The 23493-nt window shown below is 38.2% G+C and overlaps 1 protein-coding gene across 1 annotated transcript in view; it reads left to right on the forward strand.

Annotated features, from left to right (window-relative positions):
- The first annotated feature begins 9 nt into the window (after window positions 1–9).
- The window catches only part of LOC110840456 (follicle-stimulating hormone receptor), a 59928-nt gene continuing 36444 nt past the window's right edge, over window positions 10–23493 (forward strand). The window contains exons 1-2 of the mRNA XM_087352639.1: window positions 10–264; window positions 3065–3277. The gene's annotated coding sequence lies outside the window, so the exon portion shown is untranslated. The remainder of the gene's footprint in view (window positions 265–3064; window positions 3278–23493) is intronic.

The following is a 23493-nucleotide window of genomic DNA, read 5'->3' on the forward strand; positions in this document are numbered from 1 at the left end:
TGGCGTCTTTTAACCAACAAGCAGAAGAGAAATTCATTCAACAGTTAAACAACATCAGTGTGTAGTGACATACAGATCGTCTACAGTTAATTTCCGTCATTCGTTACACGTTTGTTGTGAAAAAAGAACAGCCTTTGTTTGTTTGTGTTGAACCATGGTGAGGTGCAGTGAGAATTATATTAGAAGATAAAAATCTTATGCAACTATCCAGAAGACTTCCATTTTCATACTGACGTCTTGAGAACCCGAAATATCACCGTAAAGGTAGTTTCATATTTTGTTTTAATAATTCGGATTGAATTGAGCAATCGATGACGTGAACAGGATGGCTTTTACTAGTATAAGGAGAAAAAGGTTTTTTTCTCCACAGTTCTGGAACTTCCATTTGTGAAAATACTGTAAATTATTAAAATCAAGTTTCCGGCGGAAGTTATTGAGGAAGGGGGGGGGGGGGGAAATACGAAATTCATTTTAACAAAGCATGTTACCATCCATTTCACGTATAATAAAACTTAATGCAGCAGAAAACACTGGTATAAACAGACGTATTGACATTTTATTTCAGCTCGTGTTTCTTTTGTTATCTTGGCTTACACAGGCTAGCTGTTATTCTGCTACGTCTGTATTACACCTGCAAAGATATTTGCTTTCTATGTTATTCTTTTGTGTGGTAAGTTCAGTACTTATCGCCTGAGGTTTATTTCTGTTTTCCTTTATTTTCCCCTCGAGATAAACGGCATAGAATTCTATCGATTCATTCCGTTGGCTGCCTTTCGTGGTATTATTTATGCATACCTTGTACGAATCCAGTATAGAAAGTTAAAATACGTTACGTACACTTTCAGAACTATGGCAAATTATAAAAAATCGGGGAATTTCTTGACTAGCTGGGCGTACTATTAGCTTCTCAAGAAAGACTTTGTTCCATATATTTAGTTAGATGTTTCAGACTGTATTACGAATTTTACTTATAAGTATGAATGAACCCGTTGAAAACAGATTGAAGTAATCACTATTTACTCTGAGAATCTTATGAAAATCAGAATCAAAATAGAGTTATTTATTGTTAAGGAAGTTGGTATATATAGTTACCAATGGGCTTTAACTCTTTAAAGCCATTGAAATTACGCTGTTTTTTTTCCCCTTAAAGTGCATATTTTGCACAACCTGTGTGTATAAAGTCCGTAATAACCTTAATGGTGACAAGTTGGACCATCAAAGCCAGTTAATTTCCTCAGACTTCGTCAGGGTTTATATTACTAATTGCTATTGCGAAATAGACAAGTTAAGACACTTTAATCTTCTGCAGGCCACTTTGAGCAAATTTACCACCAAACTTATTGTCTCATTATCATGTCTGTTCTATAATTTGCAGTCATATGCTAGTACATGAATCGTCATGTTGATTCATCGGCTGACTAATTGAATGATCTGCAGTCTGACTGATTGACTGTTAATAATTATCAGGCTTAGTCTGTAAGTAAATCTCTAGATTTTGTATTCGAAGTTCCTTGGTTTGAATTTAGAATGGCTTACATGCCCCTAAGCATCGAATGGATTTTAGAGAGTAACTTTTCTAGCTGTCACAGATTTCCAGATGTGGAAATTGCCGTCTTGAAATTTTGGGGTTACTTCTCACAGTTTCTAGATGTTACATGTTTTTTCTCCTGTGGTAAATGTCCAAAACAAAAAAGGTAATTATGTGCAAAAACTTTTAACTTGAGTCAAATCGTTCATATAGTTATGTCCGCTAGAAATATGTAAGTAATGAAGTTACTTTGTGCCTAAACACCCCACGAATGCATTATTTAGACTTGGTTTAAGGGTTAAGTATCCGGAGACTGTTGAGAAACAAACTACTCAATTCCTTGCGTCCCTGAACTTACTGGAACTAAACGCTTTGATGGACTATTTGACCAAGCCATAAAGTGGGCTATGGAACCGGTACTTCGAACAGAAGCCGAGAGGTCTTTTACAGCTTGTCATATAACAGACGTCACGAGACAGCGCTGTGTTCCTAGAATTTTCGAGAGACGCGATCATAGTAGGCTATTCATTTCGACGGGATTGGCAATCTCTTCTTCAGAATAGACAATTTTTAACTTGTATATTATTTGTGATTTTGTGACTTATTACTCGTCCAGAAAAAAAACGTTGTTTTTATGGTATGAAAATACCTATAAATGAAAGCATGACGAAGTGTTAAGAGCAATATCACCAACGCCTTTGTTTGCTGTGGAATATATTTTTAAAACGCCGTCACGCGAAGAATGTTAACTTAATGGCACAACATTTAGAATCATATATATATATATATATATACAGTGTTTTCTAGTCAACGCGAAGCGCATTTCTGCGCTATGGGTCGACATATATATTTATTTATTTATGATAGCTTCCTTGTAATCCAGCATGCGTCCTTCTAGTATGTTTTTGATAAAATGTTTTTTAAAGCCAGAGGATTATTGTTTATTAAGCCTATATCGTCCCTGAATCAAAATTACAGCTGAGAATTCAAAAATCCTAACACAGCCTAGCAATCCTACTGGTAAATTTTTGTTGTTGTATTACCGTCACTGAAAGTGAGGGAACAGAAATGAGGGAAATAACGTCATATGATAATTATTTAGATGAATGGTAAGTTTAGAAGAAGTTACGAAAATTGAGTATAACGAAATTTATAACTTTTACTGTTACAAAAGAACAAGAGTTGAGATAATTTAGTAATTAACAGTTTGAAGTGCAGTGGTAATTATGTATAGATCGTCCTTTTTAAGAATCAATAAAGTTTGCATTTCGTATTTCCGGGTTTCGTATGGTTCTCCGAATAAACAGCGTTAACCAATTGATGAGAGTCTTTGTAATGAAGTCGTCATTCGTAAGCCTCAGAATACTTACAATTGGTATGATCTGTGGATCTCAACGGAGAGAAGTGAAATTCTGAGGTTTTCATGAAGGTGAATTAACCGGTATTGCTGTCGTAGCATACGAAGTGTTACGGAGTCAGCCCCTCGGATCCACGTTTGATGCAGGCACTCATACACATGTGTTGCGCTGGTTGCAGCAGGCGCAGGCGCGAGTGTTGCTGTTTACTATACTCGATGCGGTGGGAATCTTGCTGTGGCCACGAGGTTTGCAGTCCGTGTAAAGTGTCGGTCAAAGTCACATCTCCATGCTACACAGCGCGTGACCATCTTCGTATCAGGACGACACCTCCTCGGGGAGGCTCACCGTGCGGTTACACACAATTGAAGAACACCATGCGTGAACTTTGAAGGTAAGTCCGCATATAAATCAATTGAATCTGATAGAAAATGTTCAGTAAGAAGTTGGATGATAGGTCCTGTTTAACGATGCTTTATAAACATGGAATTAAATGGCAGATTGATAATGTTATTAATAGCGAATTACGTTGAAAGAGAACGTCGTAGCGTATTTTAATTTCCCTGGGGAGAAGGAGGAAAATAAAAAGAATATTTACTCAGAATACGGGCTCCGAACGGAGAATATACACCTCGGACACTCCAGATAAGAAGGAATGCTAACAACTGTACCGACGGTCTGCATGGCTTTAAAATTTGTTCCCTTATCGAACGAGATTTCAGGTTTTCACGGTGAATGTGAAGATGTATGTCTTTTGAGATGTTGCACAGTTTAGTCTCGCAGAAATTAACCGACGTTTCAGAAGTGCTTACTACCTCCATCTTCGAAGCGTAAAATTCCAGAAGACGGTAGTCGTCTTAATCACATATTCAATGGAAATGTCTCTGGTACTTATTAAGCACGATGTTATGAAGACCTCCGTATTAGACGGATATGAGAGGTTATCTTCACTCCGCGGCGACTTTACCACCTCAGAAGTCTGCATTAGCCAATATGTAGGAGGTTGGGTAAACCCCAGAGGGTAAAACTGAGTGACTGTTAGCTTCTCATGAAGGATTCTGTTCCATATAATTAGTTTAATAATAAATAAGTGTATTTATTTGTCTCCCAAATGACATCCATGACATTTTCAGATCAGTGTTTTTTTTTCCCTTGCTTTAGAATAAATTTTGTTTTTAATAATTTTTGATAATCCTACCTGTTTGCTCGATTTAAACACACTTTTGTTTTTGTGTGTGGTGTTAGTATCCCACACACACTGTGAACCGCGCTTTTGGAAACTGTGATACTCACAATGCATCGCTGAGGATTATGGGATTGTAGTTTGTTTCAATATTCAGAATGCCCCATCTATACCAGTGAATATACTGTAAGTTGTAAATTAAAATCTGTTTTGCAAAGTATGACACGTAGTGATAGGTCGAATGTTCATACTAATATCCTGGTTTGTACTCGGAATATCAAGGGTTTGGAACTGTGTCAGACAATATGATATTCTGACCAAGAATTTCCATAGTCTTATGGAGCCCCTGTAACCAAAACCTGGGATAGAACCTTAAAACCTCAAAAAATACCTGACTATGAGGGCAAAACGTCGTTAAAAACTGTGAATAAGTGGATAAAAATCCAAAATTAGTCTTGAGTATTTGTGTGTTCAAAGATACCGAGACATATAAATTACGAATTTTAATATCTCTATCTCTGCACTCATTCCGTCTACTTTGTTTAACCCTTCAAACCTCCACGTATTCTTCACTGAGACCGCTGGAGGAAAGTGTCTGTTGGATTGGGGGCTGGGTGAGGAAGGTAAGAGGGTACCCGCCCCCCGGCCCTATAAGGGTGTGGGTCCCTAGTCAGTCCCTGCAGATTAAGAAACAAATGAATGACTTTTCTCGAGAGTCAGTGCGAAAAAATGTGCAATGTAGGAGATCATTCTTTTCTTCCGGGATGTAGCACCGTGTGATTTGGTTTAAGTTTACCAACGTTTTAGTGTTCCTTGATGCTTCCATCATCAGGACGATGATGGAGGCAGCAAGGACTATCGAAACGCTGGTAAATTTTTACCAGACTACACGGCGCTGCATGTCGGAAGACAGCCATCTTCGGACTCACCTCCACGAGAAGCTTAAATCCTACAGCATGTGTTCTTCGAAGGTTTCGGGCAGCCCCCAGCTCTTATAATAAATTAAGTCGGAGACAAGGCATTTCGCACAATGACTGCTGTCTTAAAATTATATTTCCAGGAATAACCTTAAAAGACTTGTGTTTAATTAAGATAGGAAGGAGACAAAAACGAAATTAATTTTACAGAATTAGCTCTCGCATGTGAAGCCATCGTGTTTCGACTTGCCTTAGAGAATTGTAAGTAATTTGCTGGATCGGAACTGGGCTGGGGGGCAAGTTCCAGAGACACAGGGCTAGGTCTCTGTTGCTACGATACAGTGCTGAGTCAGCGAGGTGACTGGCTATCGGATGGACGACCCAGTTTCGATTCCCACCTGAGACAGAGATTTTTCGCTTTCCAATCACGTCCGGAATAAATTAGCCCTTTTCGGTGACCTGTCCAAGGGATACTCGGGTCTCAGCCCTCTTGGAATAAACCGGACAGTACGGTCAAGGTCTGGAATATATGGAGTTTAACATCCGATTTCGCTATACGCCTTCTTTAAGCATAGGAACGCTCTGTATATTCTCTTTGTATATCTAAACATTTCGAAAAAGTGGATTTGGAATAAATCAGTCTAGGGCTTTTTTTAAGGTACTGTTTCACCTTTTGAATCAAAAAATCGTTTGATGGCTGGTCCATGGGTGGAGATTCGAACCCGAAGTAATTGTGCAAACCACAAACTAAGTAATCTAACTGCATATAGCAGAGTCCTTTTTTGGGAAGGAAATTATACGCTCAGCTGACCAAAAAAATTTTCCGCCTTTTATGAAATCTGAATATTTATTACCATGTTCATAAGGGCCTGCTACCGTATCCAGTCCTGAGCCAGATTACTCCAATCCATACCCCCAAACTGGCTTCCCTAAGCTCCATCTTAATACTTCAATCACATCTGTATCTAGATCTTCCGAGTGGTTCTTTCCCTTCAGGAATTCCAACCAAAATTTCGTACGCATTTCTTGTCTCCCATATATACATTCGGCAGTCAGAAAAATAACGAACCGAGATAAACCATAATTCATTTAGAAAAGAAAAGTGTCAGAATTTTATCCATAAATTTGACTTGAAGGACTAAAAGGGGCCATAAAATATTCCACATTGTTAAAAGTCAGGATTCAAATTAGGATCATCTTGCTAAACTATCTTGCCAATTGGGTACCAAAATAGTATCTTGAAGTTTACCAGTTTCACTGCCAATGGCATTAATTTGCTCACTCCTCGTGCTCGTGGAAATTATCGCCCTAGAACCACATTACATCACCAGCCATACGTAATTCGCTGACAGCCGGAAACGAGTTGCATCACAAAAAAGAAACACCCGGATTCTCTATCAAATCTAAAAGTTCTTGACGATGGCGATGAGTCATTAGAATAAAAATTTTCTTATATATTATCCATCGTCTAGTATATAAAATATAAAACGTAAAACGACGTTTCGGAGATGGGGCTCTATCTAGTGGGCCCAACTGAGTAGGAACCTGAAGGCGGAGATGGATCCCCATCTCCGAAACGTCGTTTTACGTTTTATATTTTATTTACTAGAAGATGGATAATATCCACAAAAAAAAAAATATTCTAATTACCCGGATTCTCGTTCTTCATAGTATAACAATTCTCACGTTTCCATATATTTGAATTCAGGAAACGTTTCAGGAATTTTAAATACCTGTGTGCTGAACGAAATCCTGTAAGCCATTATCTGCATGTTTCACAACCATGAAAAGTCGATAAAATCTCAATTCTATCAGAATATCTTTGGCGATGTATCTTTTGTGCTTTATTCATCTTCTCTTGAATGTGTCTTGAAAGATGGGTTTTCCTTTGTCATAATTTTTGTAATTCGTGATTTACAGTAACGTTAAACGTGGTTAAGAAGAACTCTAGGTGATGTGTTAGATCACCAATAGACGCCAAGAGCCACATGAGATCACGAGAAGAGTGTTGTTCCTTCTGAAACATTACCGCTTCGTAAGCACAGTATCTTAACAAGTTTTTCTAGAAGTTTCTTTCGTATTTTTCCCACTGGAAGTGAGAACTGCCCATCTGACACAATTAAACATTATATTCATCTGCCATTAGTCGCGCCACAGACCACGGATAACAATAGAACATTTTGGCATTTCATTTTGTGTTCGTAGAAGCGGGCATCCCCGTAATGATGAGGTACCCGTTTAATTACACGACGAGGTTCCGTGGGATTCCCAGAACGTTGCTTGTCAGTTTCATGACTGATAGACCTTTAAACAGATACTTGGAATAAAATAAGGGGGCGTATTGCAGCTGAAACTTACGCCGACGTCCGCGTGCTAATTCGACGCAGAACGGACCGAAGCAGGTTAGTGCAGCGGTAACGCGTAGGCTTCTGCACAGGAGTAAATCACTTCGAATCTCGACTGGGTGTACTCGGTCTGTCGAGCTTAGTGCTGTAATAGACCACGACCACCGCCTTTAAGGTCCCTACGTACCATTTACGGTCATTTATCATTCCTTACTAAAATTTTACAGCATTTGCATGTTGCGGAGTGTAATCTCGTAGAAATTGGCCGACGTTTCAGAAGTGTTTGCCTCTGAAACGTCTGCTACATGACGCAGCGTCCTACGAGACAGCGATCTTCATGTTGCCGGTGTCAGAAACTGAAATCGCAACTACTGAGAAAGTTAACCTGACAGTACAAAATTTACCTACTCTGTTCTTTACTCAAATAAACTCCGAAACGTCCTTTGGGGAATATTCCGGTTGATAGGTTAGTACTGATGATCCTTAATCGCCTTTGTCGTTATAGTAACTTCTTCCAAGACAAATGACTGTTTAGTACCTTAAAGTACATCACAGTTGAGTGTTTATCTTATGTTTGTTTCGTGATTCGTAATTTCAATTCAATTTGACTCAAGTATGAATTGAGGATAAATAATTAAATTAAAGAACCAGCCAGCCTTAAAAATGCATGGATGATAAAGAGAGAAAGAGTGGAAACATAGACGGAGGGAAATTAAATAAATAATAAAGAAACTATAGGATGGAAAGGAGAAAGGAAAGGAAATATTCGAATGCCAACTTGCAGCCGTGTCCTTACAGAAACTAAGGATCTGAGGTTCTTAAAACCTTGAGTCCTCTGGGTCGTAGCGCCGTGTAGTCTGGTAGAAGTTTACCGAAATTTCAGATACCCCTACTCCCTGTATCATCACAGTGTCAACTCGTATGTAACTCGTACCTGTGTTTCGGAGAAGCCTACTGCCTCAATCTTCAGCTCCAAGGCGTTACAGTCGTGAAGACAAACTTCGACTTCGTATCAGTTCCTTGAGAGCTTCAAATCACATTAGCTGTTGTGTACCGCATGTGAGGGTGTGGTCACTATAGATTTACAGACCAACTGCTTCTTTTCAAAACTAAGTCTAGCCCTTGGGATGGGACAAGAATGCCATCTCTGAAAAGCCTGCCTAGCATCGAAATCAACAATTTGCACGGTCTAACAAACTACGCACACATACCGACCGACCAGTTAACACAACTGATTACTCTTGTAGACAGAATAGCGGCCATCAGCGGTTGATATATCAACAACTGGCTTAAGAAACTGTGTTCCTGTGAATAATGCAGATGTGTTATGAATAAAAGTGTTTAACTGCTTTTAAAATATATCTGTTTGACATTTAATGTCATTGATCATTAGTGAAAGAAATTTCACGCCCAGTAAACGGCATATCTCGTAAATTTTTAAGAACATTTAAAGTTGAAGAAAACTATTTTCAAAGATTTTATCCTGGTTCGTAGTTAATAATCATAAGTAAATAAAATAGGCATATATATATATATATATATATATATGTAACACTGTCGTGTACACAGTGTTTATTTTTACGTAATACTCTCGTGTATGAGACTTTATCTGTCTGGCCTGTTGTACGAAGAAACGTGTAATGTTAGAGTTGTATACGAAAGCTTTATACAAATACTTTATTTATTTATTTATATCCTATAAGACAGCCATCTTTATATTCGTCTCCGCGAGAACCCAAAATCTCACCAAATTCTCTTCTAGGTTCTTCAGCCATGTAGTATTTTTGACTGTGTGCCAGCGTTTCGGAAGCAACGTACTGCCTCCATCTTCAGAGTTGAAGTGGGGAGATTTAAGGAAGTAGATGGTTTATAAATGATTAGGGGAATTATCAGGTGAAGGGGATTTGCAAATGTGAACCACAGGGGGAAGATATTTGGTCTAATGCTCAGGTCAGAATCTAACATATAAGTGAAAATATATTAAAAATTTTACTAAATTATGCCCACTGCTGCAAATAGACACATTTAAAAAGGATGATAACAGTGATTACTCGAAATGGAAGTTGATAATAGACATAACACGAAATTATGAAGTATGAAGAAAAAGAATAATATGTGGTGACGAAATATTTATGCAGAGAGTGGATCGGACTGTAATGCGAATGGAAAAAGATAGAGGGAAAAATATAATGTATTTACTTAAATATACTCTGGAATTTTGTCTTCAAATCGTTGAAGACGGCAAACAAGGAAAGAAAGCTTTCTACAAGCCACGACTGCGAAGGGGAGTGGTAAAAAGCTGTATATATATCAGACCATTACGATCACTTACACTGGCATTGCCTCTAACAAACGACCGCGAAAACGGAAATCAGAAACATTAATTTGACAGGAAATAGTCCCTCTGCCTTTCAGTCTGTGACAGAATTTTTTTGTCGTGCTACATGTTTCCCTTTTCCACGGATCACCGACTTGTCACCTCGAACGAAATATTAGGTGCGCAGTTTCTTCCGAAAGTCAAACAAGATAAGACATTCAACATCGTCACGGTGATGGCCTACGAACTATTTGCGTGACGTCGCGGAAGGTTTTTTTGCAGACAGCTGCAGGAACATACACAGCCATATTAAAAGAAAGTCCATCGAAGTTTTCTGATCGAACAGAATACACGTGACATGGCGACCAACCGATTACGACATACAACCAGATTCTGATCGACAGAGGCGAAATTTGTCAAAATAATATTTACGAATTCAGTCCGTACCGCGAAGAAAACACTTCACTTCACCATTACAAAGATCAACTGGTTAACCCTTTGAAGCCTAAGCTCGTCTAAATAATATTAAAGAATTCAGTCCGTACCGCGAAGAAAACACAACTCTTCACCATTAAAAAGATCAACTGGTTAACCCTTTGAAGCCTAAGCTCGTCTAAGTAAAATTTACGAATTCAGTCCGTACCGCGAAGAAAACACTTCACCATTACAAAGATCAACTGGTTAACCCTTTGAAGCCTAAGCTCGTCTAAATAATATTAAAGAATTCAGTCCGTACCGCGAAGAAAACACAACTCTTCACCATTAAAAAGATCAACTGGTTAACCCTTTGAAGCCTAAGCTCGTCTAAGTAAAATTTACGAATTCAGTCCGTACCGCGAAGAAAACACAACGCTTCACCATTACAAAGATCAACTGGTTGACGAGGTAATCATTGGCTAGGAAGTTGGGTGGGACCCAGAGGCAGTCTGGACGTTATGCAAAAGAGAAAAATATTGTCTTTCTGGAGAATCGAACCCGGGTCGTTCAGCCCGTAGCCTAGTTACCGTTGTGACGGGCCCACTGATGACACGGTGTGCGTATGTTTCCTTATTCTTTGGATCTGGATCGTAAAGCATTACAGTCTATTGAATGTGTGTACAAAAAATTCATTCGGATTGCCGAAAAACGAGTTAATTTTGTGGTAGGTGAAACGTCTTTATTTGCATTTCCGTGAGAAGATGGAAGTGCGTATTCGAGGTCGGAAGAGCCACGTGATAAGAATATCCATAGTACATTCTTACACGGAAACGCACAAATGTTATTCTTGTCTTAAAGCCGTGTGTATGTGGTGTTAAGCTTCTGGCTTAAAGCGGATGACACACAACATGGCCGCTAAACAAAGGACGTCCTATTGAGAGGCGTTTATCAAAAGAGCTGTCACCATACCAAACAATACATCGTTGTTATGTGAACAGATTAACTCAGTGGCTTGTGATATTTAATATTTTTTGAACTCTTATATGGCAGTGCGAAAGCTTCTTTGAGTTGCCATAGAAACTTGAGTTCGTACAAAATGTCGAGGACTTTATCGCTTTCTTGGAGGTAATGTATTATTAATCTGGTTTCGGAAAAGTGAAATAGCTCTCTAGTGCGATAAATTATGTATTTATATTTGTACTTAGTGTCTAATATACTCTGATCACGTTTAGCCGAATTTCTACAACTAGGTATGAAGGTCATTCCATTTGACACTATCTCATAGCCATAAATTTAATTAACAGTAATTAACAGAAATTAACGCCCGGCATATCCTTAATAATGAGATATTCTTTTAGTATATTGATCTTAGTTTTGCCAAATTCCTTCTTGGAACTTTTCTCTTTTACATTTTGTTCCATAATTATGACAAATGAGTTTCTGTCCGAGAATATTCCAAGTAGAGGAACATTTATTACCCCATTAAGTTCTATAATTTAAAATTCTACCCATCTGGCTCAGTGTACGGGCAAGTGGGCAGCTGTTGTGAACTTTGGAATTTATTATTTGGGTAACTATTAGCTTCTCAGGAAGGATTGGACGTTATCTGACCTTATGACCCGTCAAAGTTGACAAAATTAAACCTTTTTTGTCTTGATCAGTAAGAGGCATGATTTATTACACCGTTATATTTAAATCGCGTTAAAATTTTAATATTTCTACAACTTATTTATAAAAAAAAATAAATGCGAAAACATCTTTACGTCGAAATGCATCAATGCGTCTATTCCCGCACGAACGGCACACTCCTACAGTCTAGCGTGTCGGACAACGGCTATTATATTAGTGGAGCAGTTAGTGGTAGCCTCGTCATGTGGATGTAACGAGAGTCAACTGCACTTCCATTAGGATTTATTATGGCAAATGGTAAATATATGTACCACCTACTTCAATTTTCAGTATCTCTATGTCATTATCTGACTGACATTTGTAACGGAGATGCCTAATGTTGTTTCAGAATTAGAAACAAATTCTTTCAGTGGTTTTAGTTGGTATGCCTGAACATAAGGGAAACCAAACTTTCGAATTTTTTGTGGTGTATTATTAATAGCGGTAAACCATTATGTAAGATGTATATAGAGCCATGTAAATACATAATCAAGTTATGTAAAATTTAGCCAAAGTGTCAATTCTACGGCTAGGGTGTTTTTAAACAGTCTGTAATACAAAAGAATGAAATGTCGTGTTACTTATGATCGTTTCATGAGTACATAATGCTTGCATTTTCTTTTATTTTCGAAAAAAAAAATTGGCTAATGGAATAAAACAAACTGTAACTCAAAAATTCCCAGCTACACGGAGAATTGACAGTTCTGTCAAACCCTGACACGTGTCAGTTACAAATGTGTTCAGTAAACTGAGTCAACTGGACTTTAACACATTTGAGTGTCTGCTAGAAATTACATGAGAGAAAAGAAGAGTAGAAAATGGCGTGCGAACATGTTTTATGTTCTTTCGATTTCTTTATCGCACCACTCTTGATTATAATTTAAAGTACACTGCAATATAACGCCCACATAGTTAATAAAACAATACACAGATAGTCACGTAGTATTGTTAGGACAGCTATATAAGGAAGGCTGCGATTGGTTGGGCACGTAGCTGGAATCGGATCTATCTTATAATTGTAACAATTTTTTAATATAGACATGAAAGCGACTGATATACGGTGGGAATCCCACTAAACCAGAGCAAACGTGGCCCAGTGTAGAGTGAAAATTCATCATTTACATTTATCTCCGTGGCATCCCAACAATTACTCCATTCACACTCACACAGAAGAAGGCAATGGCAAACCACTTCTGGATCATCTTCCAAGAACGTATATGAACAGGTCCCAGTCCGAGAAAAGGATGGAAGGATCCTGTTCATATGGACCTGTCGTCAGACAGAACACTAAATAATAATAAGATGAGGTGGTCTAGCGGTTAGAACGCTGGCCTTGTAATCCTGGGGTCTCGTGTTCGATTCCCGGCGGTGCCCGAATTTATAACTTGTGTTGGGCAAGGCCGTGGTCTAAGCAACACGGAGTTTTCCTCCGTGTCATCCCAACAATTACTCCATTCACACACAGAAGAAGGCAATGGCAAACCACTTCTGGATCATCTGCCAAGAACGTATATGAACAGGTCCCAGTCCGAGAAAAGGATGGAAGGATCCTGTTCATATGGACCTGTCGTCAGACAGAACACTAAATAATAAAAAAGAATGGTTTATCAATTACAGATACATCGTGCAATAATAAACTTCAAGTGTCTGTAATAATGTAACTTATGTCGTTAGATTTGATCAGTATAATAAGTCGTCTGTTTTTTTTTCTCTCTCTGATGCGTTGATGACTCATGTTTGTCGCCTCATAGTCATATAACGTCGGTCTGTGTAGGTAAATTAAAAAGTTCCTGAATTTTTGATAAATTTTTATTTTAATTACCGTCGGTGAGAGAACTCGTGGAAAGGAAGGCGGTTAAACTGGAAATCAGGCTAAGAGGGCGTAGGATAAGGGGAATTACTGTAATTTCAGTCAGGTCACGGACTTTAGAACATTGTAACCCATTTCATAACTGAGATTATTCAGCATTATACATAAATATTTGGATGTTTTATGAGTCTTTTGCACGAACTATATAAAACGAACGTATAATTTGTATGACGTGTCTTCCAATGCACATATTTTATCTCCCGATGTACCGAAATACATTACATTTGAAAAGTAGGATTTGAGGTTCTTACTCCGGTTAACCCTGATGATGGAGGCAACACGGACCTCTAAAACGCTGGCAAACTTCTATCAGACTGGATGACGAAACAACCCAATGAGTTTTTATTTTGTAGGAACTGAAATTGTCACAGCTATGAAAATTTATACTGTGACTTGGGATGTAACACCGTGTTGTGGGTGGTTAACCGACGTTTCGGAGGAACGTATCGGTCCCATCTTCCATTCAGAAATATTTTAATTGTTATTTAAATCAATCAATTAAGTGTATCTCTAATATTACCTGTAGCTTAAATCACATATCATCAGTTTAAATTAAAATGGTTCATCGAATAGACTATTTACTACATTTCAGCTAACGAATTTACTAGTCCTGTGAATTTCAACAAGTCTTTTATAAAACGCTGTTCCTTGGTTAACATCGTAGTAAATAGTTCTGTGTGAATTAAGTTAGATTCATCATGACATTGTGAAATTTAATGTGACTATAAAACTCGCCGGGTTTTACCGGCATTACTGCTTTTAACGCCCTCCTCTTGCGTAATAAACAATGACGTATAAACGAAAGAAATAGTTCCGTCTTCAATCCGGATGTGCTCTAAACACGTTAATTATTCTTCCTGTCCTCTGTGTTGTTACTTGAATATGCACAGATTTTAATAACGTACAGAACTAAACATATAATTCTTCATTGTATGACTACGTAATGTAGTCTCCTCTTCTGGGGGGTGGGGGGGGGGGGGTGGGGGTTGCCCCCCAGAAAAGAAATGTGTTTAAAATTTATACCAAGAATAATATTTTAACATAAAAAAATTTATTGGCCAATCAATACACGATTTAGAAGAATATCATTGTTCCACTCTGAAATGGGAGAGTCGCTTACGTAATATTTAAATCAAAATTTGCCATGTGCCATGATTAAACCGAATTTATACGAAATTTGGCGGACAATACTAAAAGGTGTATTATAGGACCCGTATATTTCCTGTGTAGATTACAGATAAATATCGTGTATGAAATACTGAGTTGTTTATTTTAAACTGGTAATAACACGGACCTGACAACTTCGCTGAGTAACCCTATTCCCCTTCGTCTCTCAAACACGCGAGAGTGCGTGCCGGCGTGGTGGTTTAATTATTAATGTCAGGGTGTGGAAAATACACGTTAACCCTTTGCCTACGTGAATAACAGCAAAACTTTTATAGAACCCTTAAGAACCCTGGATTATCTAGAACTGATGGCTTTTCATCGTACAAGAAACAAGCAATGTAACAAGTCTGCGGGAAGGAAAACTTCACAATCTGTCACCGTGGGGGGGGGGGGGGGGGGGGAGACAGAAAAATGTGAACTTTGATTTTGCTGTCAGAAGGATAAGTATCTATACATTTGTTGATCACTGTGACATTAGTGATGAACGATCAGGCAGGAATTTTGCTATAGGAACATTATGTTCAAAATTGTCCATTAAAGTATACACGACGTTTCGGGAGTTAACTATGCTCTTGGCTTCAGGTGACTGGTTATCGTAATACTGACATTTTTATATTGTTAGTGAAAACGGTCGATATCAAACCCAGGACTTTTCAAATGCTGGGCTTTTAAAACTTGAATAACTATTTCGTTCAAATGTTATCCAGGTTTTTAAGCGCACCATTGGCATGCTAATTGATATCTACAATAGTACATTTGTATCAGCGATAAATGTGAATGAATGGAAATTATATTTAAACAGTTGCATTGGTAGGTAGGTTTTATGTGCACTAAACACAAATTTAATGGGTTTTTTTTTCATAAGGGCGTGGTACTGGATTTGTATAATTAAATATGAATTTTATCACAACCATTTTGATGTGTAAAATCATGAATATTCTATCTGAAAAATATGTGTTCATCCTGTAAGTTAAAGTAGTATTTAAGACGTTAAACATACATGCCGCTACTTTTAAGTAAACGAGAGTGAGGGGAAAAGTGGGACATTTTTCGTGTTACGTAATACCAACCTACCAACCAACCACTCGCGGCTTTGCAACAACGATGTGACGTAACCAGCTCTATTCTTATCTACACAATAGGCAAGTTCTGGCTCGTAATTATTTGCTGTTAAGGGATTTTAGGCCGTATGAGACAATACTGAAGACTATGTGTGTGTACTAGTTTAGATTTTCTCACAATTTCTAATGGGCTATTTACTGGTGGTAAGATATTTAGAGAGGTCTTGGCTCGGAACACTTTTAGTTGAAAGTTTCAAAGTTTTGTTCATAATGTTATTACTTACAGACAGAACGGTATAGTTTGACGGCACTTAACGCTACCAGTCTGACCACTTTGCTCACAATTAGTTGTAAGCTTATTAACTACGATCTGACGTTAACAAATTCTCCCGCTTGCATTACGTTCTTTATTAAACCCCTTGAAGTAGGCTACCCACCATGCTTCTTACAGGTCGGGGAACAGCGGTGGATAGACCGAACACTAAATTTTTTAAAAAAGTGGCCGTGACCTCAGGGGTCGTTTGTTTAAACCACGGACTCGGGGGCTCATTCTAAAAATTACCATGAACACGTATTTATGTTTTATTTAGTAGTCCAGACTATGAAACATCTAATGATGGTACGATCAATAAATAATGGAGTGGAGGGGATATGGTAGGAAACGTTTGTGGCCTAGTTTTAAGGTACTATGTGCAACTGATAACTGCCCAGAGTGACTGAGAAATCCCACGAATGAACTGGATCAGGATAGCAGTCTACGGTCTGAGATTTAAACTCAGTACTTCCCGAATACGAAGCAGGAATATCGATAATTCGGTTACTGATTTTTAGAATTTCAATAATTTGTCATGATACAGTCCCTGTGATTTCAAGGTTAGCCTTTCCTTGTCTTCCTTGGACTGCGTGTAATTTTTGCCAACTTAAATCCATTTTATTATGTTCCTTGTATCTACACCTTTGTTTATCAAAGTTTCTTTCCTTTAGGTTTTCAGATCGTCTGTGTTTGCTTTTGACACGTGGGCGTTTATTAAATGAAATTAAGAAGGTGCCTCAAATTAGTTGTTGACAATGTAACCGAATGCGATATCTGAATGACGTCTTCTGAGTACCGGGGTTGGAAAATAACATTTCGTAGGTCTTACATTCGAGCTGTGGGGTTTTCCGATGGCTGTAACCGAAAACCTTTTACTCGGTGTTGACTTCAAACAAGTTCGGAGTTTCACGTACAGAGTGACAAATCTGGCGCGTTCCTCAACAAATTAAGTTACATTAGCCATTGACTTTCCTTGGACCTTGAACCGCGCAAGAGGGGAAGGAATACACATTTGGGAAAACGTTAATTTTTATGTGTAAAATGTTTTCATTATACGTGCAGTTTGTTTTAGGTAAATGTTAAGATCTGATATTTTTATGTTTGCTAGCATCACCTCAGCGGCCTCTTAAAATGCGTTGTGAAACTGTTCTAGCTATTTTTGATGCTGTACTGTAAACAGTGTAACTGGTTGTGTCCAGTTTGTGTCGGACACACACATGCTCCTTCCATGTCCCATGAGAATTGGTCCCGTCACTTAATTCAGTAACCTGTCGCAAAGCGACGTTCATTTTGAGTCGCTGTTGCTACAGGTGATAGAATTCTGAAAAATCTGTCGGAAAATTTCAGGATCGCTGCTCTTCTATAGACAATGGAGTCTGCGTTGCTGATCTCATTAAACTTATAATTTGATACACTTCGTAGACTGAGATACAAAGACGGTTGCTTAGCTACTACGGTACAAGTCTGTTGCGATTACATTCGCGTTTTTAGAATTTGTTTCCCTGTGTCATCGGATATGCAAGTTAAATTTTGGGATACGTTACTGTTCATTTTGATCAAGAAGTTAATAATTTTTCTGTAGGCTTCGAAACTGTCCAACTTTCCCCGCTCCAGCCGAAGCCGCTAAATTATATTCTAAACTTTCAAATGAATAACTTAAGCATTTTTTAATATGCAACTCAAAATTTCCTTCGTTTCTGCCAATTATCGCACTAACGTCTTCACTCTTACTCTATCCTTAACAGAAGGACGAGCGGGTATTTCCTGGGGACCTTCTAACTACAAGATGCTCTTCCCCCCCCTGAAATTTAAGTGTCTCGCAATTCTCTCCCCCCCCCCCCCCCCCCACAATTTCCTCTTTGCAAATTCTACACTTCTGCTATTCTCATTATCTTTCTCTCTTCGGTTTCAAAGGATTAAACATTTGAACAAGGTTTCTTTTACGATAACATGGATAGAGATATGAGGAGTGGCTATGAGTCTTCAACAAACAAACAAACAAACAAGCAATAGCTGTGAAAAATACGACGGAAAAAGAGAGGGTTTTTTTAACACGCGTGAAACGACCAAAACTGTTCTGCTTCATCATCGTCGTGACAATTCAATAGCTGTTCAGATGTGTAGCATCACAGTGGCGAGCGCGTTGAGAGGCAGAACTCAGCTGTAAGACTAAGTAGCAAGGCTTAAGTTCAATAACACTCATTCAGCGGTAAATAGACGAGATGTGAAGTCACCGTGAAAATAAATATTTCTTTTTTCTGAATCAGTAATAAGAAGCATTTATAAATCACAAGGTAACTTACAACCAACCTCGTGTACGCAGGGATTGTTTACAGGCTGAGAACTTTTGCGGGCCGAAACACATTTCCTCACAATTTTACGAAGAAAAATCTCTGTGTGACATTTTAGGTTGCCATGGCGACGAGTATGAAGATGTCTTTTGGGATGTTACACCCTGAAGTATGGTATAAATTTTACGACGTTTCGGAGGTGCTTAATGCTTCCATCATAAAGGCGATCGCCTGTCATCTTAGAAGTCATTTTTATACTCGTCGCCACGCGAACCTGAAATCTCACTCATTATTGACCTTCAGTTTTTTTAGGGTTAATTAGAGAGAACGCTCACCGATGTCATAATCTTGTCACTTCACGAAATTGTGAATGTAAGGACCAAGGGATGTAGCATCAGACAGTAGAGTGAATCGGGGGTTTATTTTTTGGAGGGGGGGGCCTGCCCTGTAATCGGATCTTTGTGTTGACGTCTGAAAGTGTAATTATATTCACAGTACCTTAATCGGTTTATCGTAATAAATTGTGCCAGCCGCTGGATAAATCGGTTTATCGTATATGAACAGGATTAGATACGACATCTGAGGAGACCCGAGGTTCTCACGACAGTTAAGATGACGATGTTGATATTCTCGGTTGTAATACAATGTGCAGTTACGGGTAGATACCAGTGTTTCGGAGCAGTATATTGTTTCCATCTTCAGGTCTGAAGTGAGCCCACGTGGCGTTACAAACCGGAAAACCCACATTTGAAAATCTGCGTCATTTCGTATCCCACTACCGATCTAAATATGAAAATGTGTAATCTTTACCGAATACAAAAATGTATTACTTGAAAATTCAGTTTTTTCAATGCTGTCCTTACTTAAAATACGATACAAAATATTACCAACACAAAGATAGATTGGTTAATTCTGTTTAGGGAAATGATTGCTGTTTACAAAATGAAACAGAAACCGCGGGGTTTATGGGTGTTAAATCAGGTGGTGCGTGTAGTTACCACTCGGCTTTAAAGAGTTAGCATTGGTTTCATGCACATCACACATTGGGCCGATTGCTTACCAAATAACTTGGTATACAGAATTATCGCAGAATTTATTACAGGTCCCAGTCCGAGAAAAGGATGGAAGGATCCTGTTCATATGGACCTGTCGTCAGACAGAACACTAAATAATAATAAGATGAGGTGGTCTAGCGTTTAGAACGCTGGCCTTGTAATCCTGGGGGTCTCGGGTTCGATTCCCGGCGGTGCCCGAATTTATAACTTGTGTTGGGCAAGGCCGTGGTCTAGGCAACACGGAGTTTTCCTCCGTGGCATCCCAACAATTACTCCATTCACACACAGAAGAAGGCAGTGGCAAACCACTTCTGGATCATCTGCCAAGAACGTATATGAACAGGTCCCAGTCCGAGAAAAGGATGGAAGGATCCTGTTCATATGGACCTGTCGTCAGACAGAACACTAAATAAATAATATAAAATAAACTGCCGGGAGTACAGAGGGCATACACAGGTAATCGAGCCAAGGGAATGCTCCTACGATGTAGTGAGTATGCTCACATATGCTGTAACCATGTAGCGTGTCTGCCTAACTGATGGATTACAATGGTAAGTTGCATAGAGTGCTGTATTCATGACGGTTGTAGAAACCATATTAAAGCCTCAACACATTCTAGATTATATTAAGCGTGGTAGTCCGTATTAGTCTGACAGATGTCGTCTATTTTTATCATCCGAGGGACTGAATATTTAGCCCGTGTTTTACATTTATGAATTACTTAACAACGCCGTCAATGGCGCAGGAAAAACATGGCTGGAAAACCTGAAAGGAATAAGCACTCGGAAGACACGGGCATAGATGGGATGATAATATTAAAAATGGATCTTGTGAAAAACTGGGTGGGAATATGTGTACTGGATTTATCTGCATTAGGACAGTTTCCTCGTGTAAACGCGGTAATGAGTCGTAAAAGATGTGTCATTTCTTGACTAACTGTGAGTTGTCAGCTTCTAAATAGGGAATCTTCGGTAAGCTATTCATCATTTACGAAGAATGTGTGGCGTGGAATGATTTATGAATAGGCTCGTTAATTGGAAAGGATGAGAAAGTATACAGTCGTGATAGAATTCAAGTTAGGCCTACTATTCTGGTATTTTCCACGAGAAATCTCGGTCAGAATTGATAACCATTCTACTACGACTGCAGTTTAAAATTCATTAAATAAAGAAAGGAAAATATTAAAGAATCCGTTGACTGCAGTTTGGGAATGACGTCACTGAACACATTCATGAACCCTTGTAGTCAGCTTCTTGTTTAAGTGATTTCGTCCGTGGCGTGAGTATTTTCTACTCCGCTGAACACAATCTTCGTTCCATTCAGTTCCGTGTGGACATTAAACAATTCGCAGTGACAGAATTGAAATGGGTCGACCAGTACATACAATTTCAGATTCAAACCTTGATGTCTGTCAGAGTGGGAACTTGGCTGATTACAAAAACAGGAAATCGATTATTAGGAGGGTTTATTCAATTAATATTGCCTCGAATTACTTGTTGTTAATGCGTCTGTATTGTCAGACGAGTGTTTTAAAAATACGACGAGATTTTAATTGATTTAACTGTTGAACAATTAGTGAAATTGAAGAGGCGTCGGTTTTCTATTTTTGTACCGGTCAATTCATTAACAGCCTTTCAATCCACGTGATTTAGCGGGCAAATTGTCTCTAAAGACTTGATGATAAAGGTTTTTTCTCAGTAGGATTGTCGGTAGTGTGGAGACGTAAGCTTCAGACGAAAGTGGGCGTATTTACAAGGATCTGTATTAATACTGTGAAGGAACATGCTTTATAATCGTATGCATAGGGAATAGACTCATCGAAATTCTTTTACATACACAGGAAAGCATACAAATCGAGCAGGTTGGTTCAGTGGAAATGGGATGCAGTCATTTCGAAACGTGACTAATTTACCAACTATACCGACTGAACTCTTCCGTTGTTTCTCTAAGACTCTATAACACTGGTATAGTTACTGGAAATAGGTCCAGACTGTACCCTTATAACTTCATATTTGTGCCAAGATCTTAGCACCTCATTATAGATAAAAGAACATAATTTAATTGTTTAATATTAACCGTCTAATCACAATAAAATGTTTTATTAAATATTAAAATATTATTACTACAATTAACATTTAATATTTAAAATATATTAAAATGATGCTCTTTCTATCGAAATATTCGATTTACAATTATATCATCATCTTTTTTCACGACATGTTTCGGTTTTCAATGAACCATCTTCAGGTGTATAATCAATATAAATTCAAATGTAATATTCTAAATGCAATCCTTCGTCAGATGTCAATTAAATATCGGAAAGTTATCCTCTTCTAGATCAATTGTACTTTGTTATCACATTCAATGTTGTTTCGTAAATGTATGTCGCGTATAGCGTGATCTTGCGTGGGTGAAATGTTTGTAGTGGTTTTTTATAATCGGTCTGTAAATTAAATAATAATCATCTCATGAACATAATTTAATAACCTAATAAATAATTATGTTTTATGCAGTTTGTGATCATGACTTGGATTCTCTGCTTTTTGCATAATTTATCTTGGCGATAAAGGAGAGGAACCAGGTTGAAGGAAGGTTAGTGTGACATGCTCTGCTCAGTATTATCTTCAGAATAACACATCATAGTCGTATGCATCTTCAGCCCTGAGCATGAAAGCATTATTTACCTCCGAAACGCTGGCGTCTGTCTATAAGTCCACTCCGTATTACAGCCCCGAAGACCGATATTTCACATTTGTGGAAAGCTTAATGAATGTCACGTTATTACAAGTTATGAACAGTGTCAGATATTCTGGGTTGATCAGAATCCGCAGGGTACGCGGGCCAGTAGTTTCAAACCACCGCAGAGTCCGTGTTGCAAAAGCTAGAGAGTGAAAATTAACACATCTGGAATGATGAATTAGTGTCATTTTTAAAACTTGATACATGCCACTTATTTTAATGATGTGTGGACTAATTTAAGCCTTAGTCTCTGTGTATCATGAGATTCACAGTAGCTTCTCGTCTCAGTTAACTGGTTTTGTTTTTTTGAAAAATGAAACTGTAGTAGTCAATTACCGTCCAAAAAATGCCATCCGGTTGACTGTTAACAAATCCACGCATGCGATCTCCTCAATTAATTTGGTGACTGTTAATAAAAATTGTAAAAACGTGTTTAATTTCGAAGTCTTTTGAACTTTCGAAAACCCTGAATATGTCTGTATTCTGCTGAGAATTTTACCGACGTGTAAGAATACTACTGAAGGAAAAGTAGTGTTAGAAACCTCACAAATGAGTGATTTTGTTAAAGAAATTTATTGTGAAGCTATCGAGAAGTTTTGAGCATTTTTAATTAAATTTTCAAATTATTATTCTTCTCGTGAAAACCCGTTGCGACCCTCACGTTGATAAGTGAGGTGAATGCGGTCCTAGGTTGAGAACCCCTGCACTATAAGGTTCTGATCCATCTGCGTGATGTGGGGTTTTAATATAACACAGTAGCTGAGTGACCTCTGGGTCGCACGGCCTTGCACTTACCTCTGTCGTGTTTACATTAGTATCGTGTCACCTGACCCCATAATTAATGATAGTCCCTGCTCTCGGGTCACGTAACTTAGCGAAAATCCGAGAAGAGATGAAAAATGTTTCTTGTGTTATATTAATGCTACCTCGTGTGAAGTCTAACCCCTGGTTCATCACAGACACAACAAAATCTCATTAAGTGCAAGCAGTGAAATGCGTAAAAAAATTTATGTATTTTATGCCTCAGTGAGAGCCTCGCTTGTGGTTTTCGTATTTTTAGCAACGAGGATACCGAGTCATGCCGTTGACAGTGATAAGATTTAAATTGATTTAGCTTTGTTTTCCCATGTTTCTTTCCAAAAAGTGACCACAACGAGTATATATCTCTCTCCATACTTCCACATATATTTCATCTTCGACATATCAGCTAATTTACATTCTATTGGAAATTATTTCTACTTCCAATGTCTTATAAGTAGCCTCATTA

The sequence above is a fragment of the Zootermopsis nevadensis genome, unplaced genomic scaffold, assembly GCF_977971745.1.
Source record: "Zootermopsis nevadensis isolate Lab colony 2312 unplaced genomic scaffold, Znev_1.0 Znev_ptg000021l, whole genome shotgun sequence".
NCBI lineage: Eukaryota > Metazoa > Arthropoda > Insecta > Blattodea > Termopsidae > Zootermopsis > Zootermopsis nevadensis.